Source organism: Balaenoptera physalus (genome assembly GCF_965194825.1).
Source record: "Balaenoptera physalus genome assembly, chromosome: 16".
NCBI lineage: Eukaryota > Metazoa > Chordata > Mammalia > Artiodactyla > Balaenopteridae > Balaenoptera > Balaenoptera physalus.
In genome coordinates, this window is record NC_138898.1 from 3,916,094 (window position 1) to 3,928,939 (window position 12,846).

At 52.7% G+C, this 12,846-nt stretch overlaps 1 protein-coding gene across 4 annotated transcripts in view; it reads right to left on the reverse strand.

The window, feature by feature from the left end:
• The window catches only part of PHACTR3 (phosphatase and actin regulator 3), a 420,216-nt gene that overhangs the window by 397,083 nt on the left and 10,287 nt on the right, over nucleotides 1–12,846 (reverse strand). The window lies entirely within an intron of this gene.

A 12,846-nucleotide genomic window follows, 5' to 3' on the forward strand; every position in this document is an offset into this window, starting at 1 on the left:
TGTAAAGCAACTACACTCCAATTTAAAAAAAAAAAAAAAAAAAAAGGACATTAGGGGGAATTCCCTGGCGGTCCAGTGGTTAGGACTCCGCACTCTCACTGCCGAGGGCACAGGTTCAATCCCTGGTCAGGGGACTAAGGTCCCACAAGCCGTAAGCCTCACGGCGCGGCGGAGGAAAAAAAAAGAAAAAAGGACATTAGGGAAAAGACTAAGGAAATCCACACAGAGTGCGGACTCTATTGCTTCCTTCGTTGCGACAACATACCACACTGATCTAAAACGTTAGTAGGGGAACTAGGTGTGGGGTACATGGGAACGCTCTACACGTTCTTCACAGTAAGCGTGTAAATCTGAAACTCTTCTAAAATAAACAGTTCGTTTGTTAAAAAGGCCTCCACCTCCACTGAATCTGTAATCAGGAAACTGCAGTATACTAAAAAATGGCCCCCCAAAGATACCGGGTCCTAATCGCTGGAAGCTCTGAATGTGCCTTCGTTTGGAAAACGCGTCTTTGCAGATGTGATTGAGGGTCCGGAGATTACCCTGGATCATCTGGGTGGACCCATCATTCATGACAAGTGTCCTCGTAAGAGCGAGACAGAGGAGAGGAACAGAAGAGGAGGCCACCTGACGATGCAAGTAGAGGTGGGAGGGATGCGGCCGCCGGCCACGGAACACCTGGGGCCGCCAGAAGCTGGAAGTGGCAGGACGGACCCTCCCCTGCAGCCTCCGCAGGGAGCGTGGTCCTGAAGCCACCTACATTTTGGACTTCCACCTCCAGAGCTGTGAGAGGATACATCTCTGCAGTGTTAGGCCCCCCCGGGTCGCAGTCATTTGTTACAGAAGCCACGGGAACGCAGTCAGTCAACCATCTTTTCCCAGAGTCCTGCCGGGAGCCCGGTGCCTCCCAGGTGCCCACCATTCAGCCCTGAGAACGGCGGCGGGGTCCCCGCACTGAGCAGGGCAGTAAACACAGCAGGCGGTGAGGATTTAATTACAAATATTTGCGGGATCACGATGGGCTGCACCGGGAGAAGTTCATGGCCACAGCAGCACGGAACCGGGGATCTGACCTAACCTTGGAGCAGAGGAGGCTCCGCGGACACTTTAGCCGAGACCTGAGGAGGAGAGGGACCAGCTGAGTTTGTGTGGGTGGCGGGGACGAGGGAAAGAGCATCCGGGCACAGGGAACAGAGTGAGCTAAGACTCTGCGGCAAAAGGAAGCACAGTTTGCTGAAGGACAGCAAGAGGACCAGGGGCGGGATTTAAACCACGAAGCACGGGTAGAATGGTGGGAACCACCACGAGAGAAGACCTGGGTTGTCGCAGGGGTCTGGACCCCTCCTGACGGCCCAGCTGTCAACCCTTTGTTGATGGATTGGGAGAGGTCCTGAAGGTTCCTGGGGAGGGGCGCTCAAGGCAGCCGCTGTTTAACAACCAGCAGGGAGGGATTTCACAATTCCAACCAGGCGTCAGAAAAACATTTTCTGTAAAAGGTCACATAGTATATATTGTAACGGGCGTGGCTGCGTTCCAATAAAACTTCCTTTGTGGATGCTGAAGTGTGAATTTCAGGTAATTTTTCAGGTCATGAAATATTGGTTTGATTTTTTAAAATTTAATCAACCATTTGAAAGTGTAAAAGGCATTCATAGCTTGCAGGCCTTACAAACACAGGGGGTGGGTTGGATTTGGCCGCAATTTGCTGGCCCGATTGTCCCACCGATCAGATTGTAGCTGCACCCGGCACTGAAAGTATCAGCCCTGAGAAGGTTTGCGGGGCCGGTGTGCAGAGAGCAAGGCGGGAGGGGCCACACGCCCCTGGGGGCGAGCTAGGCGAGGCCGGAATACAGGCCTCGGTGCCAACCTGGCCTTCTTGGTGCCCAGACACTGGAAAGCCTTCCCCTCAAATCTACCTTTTGGGCTTTCTTTCCAAAAGACCACGGAACAGCAGGAGGACGGGGCTGAGTCTATGGGTCCCACAGCCTTGGACTCTGTCTGCTCAGAGGCAAGGGCAGCAAGGCGCCTTTCTCTGTGGGGCTGTGGTTTTGCCATTGAACTCAGACTCCGTTAGGAAAGGCTGGGCTCTAAAAGCACATCTGAACCTGTCACCCTATGGTCCTGCCCTACCCCACACACATCTGATCTCCATCAGTCTTGAAGGCATGGGGGAGGGGAGGCAAGTCCCCTGCAGGAGGGTTTTACTTGGAAGTTAATTTTTAAAGATAACAACTTTCTTGACCAGCAAGGCACGCCCCTTAGAAGAAGCTGGGCAAGGGATGGGGGCCCAGGAAGGCTGGGGCGGGAGGCCAGAGGCCCCTGTCTTCAGGTCCTCCAGGCCGGCCCCGAATGTCAGCAGCTACAAAACACGTTATTTATAAAGCGCCTTTGCAGAGACAGCACCAAGGTGTGGAAGCAGCCTGGCATCCCACTGCCCGAGCCCTTGCCAAGGTCACCTCTGTCTCTCACCTGCTTCCCTTCCACCCCTCGGGCTCCTCCAGCAGCCCCTTCACTGTCAAGTCACCCTCTGCTCAGTGCCCTCCAATAACCCGTCACCTTGGCCTCCGAGGCCTGTGTGGTCCAGCCCTTGTTGATCTGCCTGGCTGCATCTCCCTCAGTTCTTCTTTTTCACATGCCCCTGCTCCCCTGACCACAGGGCCTTTGCACCTGCTGTTGCCACTGCTGACGCTCCCTGCCCTGTTGACTTAGTTACCTCCTTCTCACCCATCAGGGTGCAGGTCCTAGCTTCATTTCTCCCCTCTTCTCTCTCTCTCTCTCTCTCTCTAGATAGATAGATAGATAGATAGATAGATATTCCCTGGAGACAGTATGTCTCCAATGGATACAGTATGTAATGCACTTGGCACATAGGAGGTGTTCAGTGAACAGCTACTATATTTTTTCTATTGGCTCAGCCACTATTCATCAAGAGCCTAACATATAACAGGTACCAGGCTAAGTGTTGGGGAAGAGGGAGGTTTGGTGTTGAAAGGCCTGTCCTCTGGTTCTCACGGTCAAATGTCATTATCATCTTCCTTTTACAATGAGGACAATGAGACTCTGAAAACTTAAGTGACAACTGCCCAGAGGCAGGACCAAACCCGACCTGAAGTCCATGCTCATGACCTCGATGCCACACTTTTGTACAGGCCTTTCCATCTTTCCAGGACACTGTTCTCTTTCATCTTTGCCTTGTGTTACTATCCCATGTTATGGATGGGAAAGCTGGGATTCAGGGAAGTCCTGAGGGTGACACCGGGTCTGGGCCAGGACTCGCCTGCCCACATTCTCCCCAGCCCGCCGTTTGCTTAGCAGAGCCCCAATTCCCGGTGGCCAGGCAGACTGGGAAGAGCATTCACACCCGTCCCCTTGAGCCGCGCCTTCCAGAACTGTGAGGTCCTTCCAGCCGTGTGTTCCACCAAATGAGTTTTGCTGTTACTTCAGTTAGCGCTGCTTTTGGAATCATTGTCTCTGTTGTGTTTCTCTCGCCTCAGTGCAGCCCAATATGTTCATTTCCATGAGCCAGGAGCCCCCACGAGGTGCTAAGAAACAGAGTCTGAGCTACAAACACGTCTGATGTTCTCTCTCTGCTCAGCCTGGGAGTTGAGGGCCACTGCAGAGACTCTGGGCCGCATGCAGTAAAGACGTGATGCTTCTTCTTTCTCTGGGAAGTTTTTTTGGTTATTGAAACAAACCTCTTATTGACTCTGGTTCTGTTATTATGGGGACTGGCTCCGCTGGAGTCAGGGTCTACCCTCTGGACCTAACACCCACCAGTCATGTGACTGGCCAAATCAATCTTCTCCCTGAGCCTTGGTCTATTTACTGTACATCAGTTAGCATTTGCTGCATAACAAACAAGTCCCAGACTAAAAGGCTTGAAACAATAAACCTTCACTATTGTTCATGGGTCCATGGATCAGCCAGTGGTTCTTCTGGGCTCAGCTGGACTCACTCATTATTCTGTGGTCCTCTGCAGTTTAGGTGGGCAGCTCTGCTGGTCTTGGCTGGGCTTTCTCATGTGTTTGAGAGAGCTGGCTGGGCTGGCTGGTTGTTGGCTGGTCTAGGATGGCCTTGGCTGGGACAACTGGGCTCTCCTGCGTGTGGCTTCTCATCCCCCACAGGCTTATTCTCATGGCATCTGGGCAGGGTCCCTAGAGAGCCGAATCACCCAAGACCTCCTGTCGCTTGGGGCTCTGGGCTGGCACACTGTCCGTTCTGACTCATTAAGTTGAACAAAGCCAGCCACAGTCCAGCCCAAATTCAAAGGATGGGGAAACCGACATCTTTTGGGGAGAAGACAGGGAGTCACATCCCTAATCCCGTGGACACAGAGAGGGTTAGGAACCGCAGTCACTTCTGCAGTGTCTGTCACCATCTGTGTAGCAGCCTCTGGTTTATCTTCTCTGGATTTTTGACTTGCAGCATCCACTTCTTCTTTCTCACGTTATCCTTTTGGGGAACTTCCCCGCCCTGAATGCCATCGGGTAGGACTGTTAATAATGAGTGCCGCTGTCCCCAAGCCGAGAAGCAGGCCCACCAGTATGCTGGCCAATCAGACCCTCCCCCTGGGACAATGACGATCCAGCAGAGGGTAACCGAGACTGGAAACGGCGGCATTCGCTCATTCCAGGAGTGATTCTGATCAGACCATTCCTGCAGCCTCTCTGTCCTGGGCCTCGAGAGCGTCTTTGCTTCCAGCCCAGCCCCAGGCCTGGTTCTCCTGCCTCCTCGATGCTGTGAGCCCCCAGTATCCTTCACTGACCTCCTTGCCCTCCCCCCTCTCCAAGCCCATCTCCCCCCCCCCCGACCCAAGTGGTCCTCCTAAAGCGTAAATCCCAGGACGTCACCCCCTGTTCCCAGCCCTGCGGGGGCTCCTCAGCTCGGCGTCCAGACTGCTTCCCTGTGGCCTCCAGGCCCCCAAGCGCGGCCGGCCATCGGTGACCCCGGCGCAGAGCCGCGTGGCTCCAACGTCTGCTTCCATCTCCACGTGGCCTCTTCCCTGTGTGTCTGCATCCTCTCCTCTTCTTCGAGGAGCACCATGTCCCTAAATATTAATGTGCATCTTGTGTCTAAAGGTGGCCGGTGCCGAGCAGTCTTGGGGTTCGCCTTTACCCAACCTGCTGTCAGCGGGCGTTGAGTTGCCCTCAACTTCTCACTATTCACGGCGCCTGGGATGAACAGCCTTCCGCAGACACACCTGCTGCACTCCTGTGGGATTCTTTCCACAGGTGACCCACTGGAGCCAGGAACACATGAACTTCACCTCTTGGCCTCGGCCCCCCATGACCCTCCGGAAAGGAGGCCGCCACTCTGGCCTCTGCCGGCTGAGTATCAGGGCGCCCATCTCCTCACACAGTTGCCTACAACATGCAGATGGCTTTCAAGACCCTTGGGATTTTACCCCATGCTGGACACCAAAGACAGTTTAACCTGAATGTGACCAGTGCCTTGATCAAGTGGCACAGGAAACGGCTGAAGGCTTGTGTAAATGTCCCGAGGCTAACACAGGCTCTGAGGCATCACCAGGGAAGCAAAATACAGATGAGGAAGGTACGTGGAGGTTTCAATCTCTGGGAGACCTTTGCCTGCAGCCTGACCAAGGCACACCATAGCCCAGCAGGCGACAAGGTCGGAGCTCATTTTCAGCAGGTCAGACCAACAGGCAGCGCTGGTGCTGGGGATGGGTTGGAGGAAAGGGGGCAGCTGGAGATATTTTGAGGTCATCTTAGCCTCTCCCTAAAGCATGAGTTCTAAGCCGGGACCGATTTTCCCCCAGGGCACATCTGGCAGGTCTGGAAACATTCTGGTTGTCACGAGTGGAGGGGGGCGGGTCCACTGGCATCTCGTGGGTAGAGGCCAGGGATCCGCTAAACATCCTACGACGCACAAGGACAGCCCCACGATGGAGAAGGGTCCAGCACAAACCATCAGTGGCACCGGGGCCGAGAAACCCTGTCTACAGAGCTGGCGAAAGGTTCGGATTGTGGCTCAAGGTCCAACGTCCAAGGTCAGCCTCTACCCTAAATCCTTCTCCTTCCCTAGTCTCCTCATCTATGGGATGTAGATCAAGATGGTCCCCACGCAGTGTTATGAGAACTGGGTGAGACAGAGCAGATGACGAGACCTCCATCACCAAGAGCGTGTCTCCGAGCAGACGCCCAAGTGGCTTTTCCAGACGAACGTGTGGCTCCTGTAGCAAAGTGAGGACCAGGCAGGTGCAAAGCAGAGGCTGCCGCCCTGTGACATCTCCAGAGTGCCGTGTCTTCATCTCGTTTCTCCAGCACATCCATCCGCCGGATGTGACCAGCCCAGATGAGAGGGCACCTCACGACAGGGCAGCGGGCCATCTGCACGGACGCCCAGACACCTCCCTAAATCACAGTCGCCCCGTCAGAGGGCGGCCACTGTCACCACGCTGCCTGGTGGCACTCTCTTTGACAAAGGAACTCGGGGCTCTGGAGTTTTCTGGGAAAGAATGTGTGTTCCGCGTGCACCTAAGTTCAGCAACAGCCAAGCTCCCCCCACGAGGGATGGGTGGGGAGGGAGACACGTCACATCTCAGCCATAAATCTCTCTTGAGCAGACTTTTCCTGAGAGTGGGTCAGCAGCCCCTCTGGCCTCTTGTCACCTCGTGCCTGGCTGGGTTGTTGTTCTAGTGCCCCAGGGTCTCTGGGGCCCTGTCTGACCCCTAACCCTGTGGGGAGCCCAAGCGCCCCTTCTAATGTGAACCTAACTGTCCCCCCCACTCCCCCCACTTCATGCCTCCTCAAGGAGCCTCAGTCTTTGATGCCTCACTAAAGGCTGCCTTCTCCAGGAAGCCCTCCTGATGCCTTCCCAGAATCCCAGGGCAGAACAAGAACCAGGAGCTTGTGCCAGTTTTCCAAACACTTAGATGTATTACCCCATTTAACCCTCATAAAGACCACAGATGAGGGCACCAGCACAGAGAGGTTGAGTAATTTGCCCTAAGTCACAGAGCCAGTAAGTGGGGAGCCAGGATTTGCACCGTGGCCGTCGGGCGGTCTCCAGAACACTTAGCGCCCTGGGATCCCCCAGGATGTCTCTTAGACCTTTGATCGCCCTCCAGATGGCTCCCCAGATGCCTCTACCCAGAGGACCAGATGCCGGGAGGCAAGGACCAGCCTCAGAGCCCCAGGGCCGAGCCCAGAGCCTGGCACCGGGTCAGCTCTGAATTGTTTCCACCAGGCCCTTTGGCTCATGTGTGATTCCAAGCTGTCTGAAGGACGGGTTGAAAGATTTTCTTTTCATCACCATCCATCTCCCCAGCTGCTCCCTGGCAGGCACCCCCAGCCTCACCATGCTGGGTGCAGATGTCGTCTGGCTGAAGCAGAGCAGCGCCCCTTATGGATGAAGCCCTGCACCCTGCGACTTAGCGCCCCTGTCTCCTTGCTGTTCTTTCAACACGTGCTTCTTTGCAAAGACAACCAGCTGGGGAGCCCTAGTCTGACAGGGTACACGTTCCAATAACCCAGATCATGTCCTGGCCGAGGCTTAGAGCGGCCCGAGGGGACTCCTCATGCCACACGAGGGGGGCCGCTGGACGGTGAAGGGTTTCATGGCAGACACACGGAGGGACTGCAGACGCAGACCCCTCCTCTCGGCCCCTCTTTCTCATGATTTCCATCGATGACACATGCCCCGTGCATACCCTGCTAAGTGTTTACAAGCACCAGCTCCTGCAGCCCTCACGACCACCCCGTGAGAAAGCGTCCTCACTTATCCCACTTTACAGATGGGGAAATCAAGGCAGAGAGAGGTCAAAGAGCCTGCCACAGACGCCCAGCGGTACGGGGTCAGGCTTCCGGTCCCGAGCACTCAGGCCTCCCCGGATGCTGCTGATAAAGGTGAACGCTCAGATGTCCGGGGCTGCACCCCCAGACCCCAGCTTTTCCGTGCAGTGCATCACCGCCGCCTCAGTGCTCTCGCCCTCACCTGCACGGGTAGAATTTCTTGGAGTCCCCGGGGTCCTCTCGAGTTGTGCAGATACAGGGCCACGTACGTCCTCCAGCAGGACACCGGCCCTCCTTTTCCCCAAACTTCCAGGAGAAAACCCGTCTTCGGAGAAAGACCTCCCTGAGGAGGTGCTGCCACCCAGAACCATATCGTGCTTCTCACTGGTCCCGGGCACTTTGGCCTTCCTGGTCCCCTTCCTCCCTAAAAAGTACTGAAAGGCATATTTTACAATTCCATCGGTATAAGGATGCATGTAACCCAGGCTGAATCTGTTATTAGATATTCATTGTTATGATGTTCCTTTTTCTTCTGACTTTAAAAGAAATGTCAACATTGTCAAAGCGCCCTGATAGTCTTGTGGGCTGTAGCACCGTGCTTACTGAGTCTACGGGGGAAGGTGCCTCGGAATTGCTGGGCTTGCGGCAGAAGGGGGGCGGGTCCCGACCTCTGCGCCCCTGGTCTGGGGGCCCACAGCTGCGCTGCCTCCACCTTCTCATGAGACAGCGGCTCAAGTCCACATGGCAATGGGAAGGTAGGCAAGGGGGGATGCCACGGAATGCCCCCTGCCTTGTCTCTGTCCTTTAGGAAACCACCTTGCCCCAAACTCTTTCATGCACGTCAACGTTGCGGGTAATCCACTCCCCATCACTTCCCCAGACATCAGGCTGTGGATTCCAGCCTCGGCTTGGCCAGGCCACCGTTCACCGCCCTTCCACCCACCAACATCCCAGGATCCAGCAAACACACGTGGCTGCCTTTGTAACAGGGAGCCTCGCCGCGTGTTGGAATTGAAATCACACCAGCATCCTCCCAGCGCACGGCTGCCAGCCTGACCCTAAGCCTGTCTGGAGCCCTTACACCACCCCAGACGCTGTCAGGAGCGCCTCAGTTTAGGCAAAGCCGGTATTCCTGACGGGTTATGTGTGAAAGGAATTTTGCATGTGTTTTGTATGTTTCCTAAGACACCGATCCAACCCTCTGACTTCAAGTTTCTCTGAACCTCGGGCCCTGGGGCAAGGAATCAGAGTTGATGGTCTGTGCGTGAGCCCTGATGAATGGTACAGGGGCCAGTGCATCTGCAGAAGGAACCCCTCTGCACGTGGACAGTCACCTCCAAATGTCCGTTCCCGGGCCAATGACAGCCCAACCAGAAGACTATGTTTTGGTGTTTATTTTTTCTCACTCCACCGAAAACTTCTTTGACAGCCGTCATTGGATTTCTCGCTTCTTGCTAAAAAAACTTAGGGGAAGGTTTCAGAATATTATTTAAGCAACAGGTTTGTGTTTTTTTTTTTTTCTCCAGGTATTTTGCTATTTTAAGTAACAGTGTGATGAATACCTTTGTGATCAAAGTTCGAGGTAGGAACATTTGCAAGTTCTTCCATCACTTTGACGGACTGTTTACAGATGGATCATTCCAGCTTGCACTTCTGCCAGGAGGCAACGAGCATGGTAATTCCTCTGTATTGTTGTCAGGTTTGGTAATTGCCAAAGTCAGTTCTACACTCAGAAACTGCTGTTTTGTTTTGTTTTCCAATTAGGGAATAAAGGGCTGAACCACGCCAGAGACAGACATCTGTTGGAATGTGCAGAACGAAATCCCCTCGATCTCAGATTACCAGATGAAATATAGGGCACGCAGTGCAATTTGAATTTCAGATAAACAACCAGTAACTTCTCAGCATAGTATGTCCCAACGATTGTACGGGATATACTTCTACTAAAAATTTATTGCTTATCTGAAATTCAGATTGAACTGGGTTTCCCACATTTTAGTTTGCTAAATCTGGCAACCCTACCCCAATCCCCCTTTGTAAGCCTGTGTATTTTATCTGTTCTTTTCCTTCACACATCAGGGCAAAGCTTGCTACCTCTATCATTTATGAGCTCTTACGCTATGCTAAGATGGTCCTAAGCAATTTCTCTGCATTGACTCATTTCATCCTCAGAATGACCCTGCAGGTCAGTACTATTATTAGTAGTATTGTTTTGCTTACAGCAATTAAGCAATTTATTATCTTAAAAGTTTCTGTGAGTCAGGAATGCAGGAGGGGCTAGCTGGGTGGTTCCCGCTTGGGGTCTTTCCTGAGGTTGCAGTCAAGATGGAGACCCAGGCTGCAGACTTCTGATGGGTTGCAGGGGGCAGGAAGATCCACCCGCAAGGTGGTTTCTCTCGCCAACCTGGAACGTTGCTGCTGAGTGTTGGCAGGGGGCCTTATCATCTCCCATTACTACAGGTGGAAAAATTGAGGCTCAGAGAGATTAAGGAACCAACCAGGGCAGCAAGTGGCAGAACTGAGGCTGGGACCCAGGCCGCCTGACTCCAGAACTGAGTCCTGAATTTCTTCTCCGTTTCATCGTGGGTGAAGTATTCTAAGTGCATCAGAAAGGAAACAGTTGTAATGAGCTACCTTAAGTGCTACTGTGTGCGACTCTGAGCACAGCCAAAACTGAGAGAAGGTCGCCCACCAGAATTCTGATAGACCTGGAAAAGACTCATCGGTAATTACCCTATTAATTTATGACACAGTAACAGATGTGCTGAAAAGGCATGGAGTTTGTTCCTGCAGGCATGTCCCATGCCATCGGGATTATGCTCTTAATTTGCTATTTCATAGATAATTTGAAGATCCAATCCGTTCTCTGTCAGAACAATTATAAACTCGAAATTATGGAGCCCACATTACCAAGCGTGGACCACGCAATTCTGCAGGTGCAGAAAATATGACATCAGAGGATGATTTCATTGAGGCCTGAGTGCAAAACAGTGCAAATTCTCCTGTTCCGGGCCTTTCTGCTAATTAACCCTGAGCCTCTGCGAGGCTTCCAGGCTGAACGCCCATCTCCCTAATCCTTTCACAACAGTCTCTTCCCAGCTTCTTCCGTATTCCCTACAACTCTCAAGTGAGAGATGGCTGGGCCCCCCTGACGAGGTTGGGAGAAATGTAGTAACCAGAGCAGGTGGGTACCACTTGTGGTTGGCTCCGATTCCAGGCCCACAGCTGCTGCCCAGCTGCAGGGAGCCAAATCCAAAAATTTTCTGAGGATTTTCCCACCATCTGGGCTCAGGAACTCCCATGCCCAGAAGCTTCCTTGTGAGCCAAAGGGGCCCAAGTGTTCCATTTCAGATGTTACCAGTGCCATTCCCAGCCTGTTCCTGTCCCTGAGAACATTTGAATCCCCTCCCACCGATGCCCCCCACCTCCTGCAGCAACGAGGCCCCATCTGTCTTCCAGCAAGGACTGTCCATCAGAAGACGGGCTTCCGCCCAGACCCTCGTCCATGCCTGGTTCAGAAAGAGCTTGGAACCTCTCCAATAATATTGTTACCCTTTGCTGTCCTCGTGGTTTTACTATCCTAACAGAAAAGAAGCATCTCAAAGTTCTGAGAAAAAGCCCTCTTCCCATGCTTCGAAAGTCTCAGGTTATTCTCCCATTAGCTACGTAACAGCCCAGACATCTGACACATGACAGGGGACCGGGGGTCCATGTTGTTCTTCACGAGACCCCAAGGGCCTGGGCAAACTTCCTTGCCTTCTTTTCCTCGCATACGTTCTATTGCTCTGCTCTTGAAAAGCGGGTCTCACATCATTAATTCATTCATTCAACAGACTTCCCTGGGCTCTAGAGAGCCAGCCAGAACAGCAGGAATGGTCACATTTATCGAAGACATTCAAGGTGTCCAGGAGCTCGTCAAGCCCTTGGCATATATTAATCAAGTCCACACGACAGCCCTGTGAGGAAGCCGACATTGCCATCCCAGTCTTGAAAGCAACTGGGGCTCAGAAGATTAATTCACTGGTTCAAAGGCAGACAACTAGTTAACAACAGAGTTACAAACCCCAGAGCCCAAGGGATGGAGGCCTCTGACGAGACATTGGGACCAACACATACACTTGCACACTACACAGCTTGACGCTGGGAAAGACCATCTCAGCGAATGTGCATTTCGCATCTCTGTCACTGGACTTAACATCAAGGAAACACAGATTGCACTGTATAGGACAGACAGAATTCGGGTACAAGGAAGTTCTATTTCTTGCTAGGGCTAAACATTTCCTTGAACTATAAAACACAAACGAGGGATTTGCTGTCCATCTGTGATAAATACACCACTGTAACTCCAATTCTCCACCTCTCTCATATATCCACGTCCTTTGCAATATGATTTTGTGACCCCTGCTATTGAGAAACGGAGTGCATTTCTGTGCCGCTCGAATCTGGGCTGCTTTGTGCCTTGCTTCCAGTAGCAAGATGTAGAGGAACTGAGGCCCCAGGGACCCTGCATCCTTTGCTCCCTCACACTCCTGCCTCCAGCAGGGAGACCAGCCTGTGGGAAGACAAGGGACCACGCGGAGCAGAGCCAGGTCAGCCCAGCGAGTCCCGAGCCAAGCCACCAGCTGATGGCACATGATAAGCCAACCCGCAGACAGCAGCCAAGCCTGGTCAGTAGAAACACTCAGACGACCCCCAGACCCATGGGCAAAAAACCAAATGGTTATCTTTTCAAAGTCACTAAATTTTGAGATGATCTGCTAGCAAGCAATGGCTAACGGAACTGTTGACAGAAGCTAGCCAAACTTCAAGCATTTGGCCTTATTTCTCAAGACTGATCATTTGAATCTAAGCAGTACTTGGACCCATGATAATCAAGAACCCTACAGGCAAAAAAAGAAAAAGAAAAAAAGAACCCAAATGGCAGCCTGGAGCCATTTTATCCCGAGGCACATCCTTGTAGGAACAAGGCTTTGGTTGAGAAAGCTCTCAAGGACCCACATTTGAGGGCTGAAAAAAAATGAAATCTATTGGCTCCGAGATACAAACAAACCTTGCAAAATAAAATTGATAAATGCTTCACTAAATGCCTTCA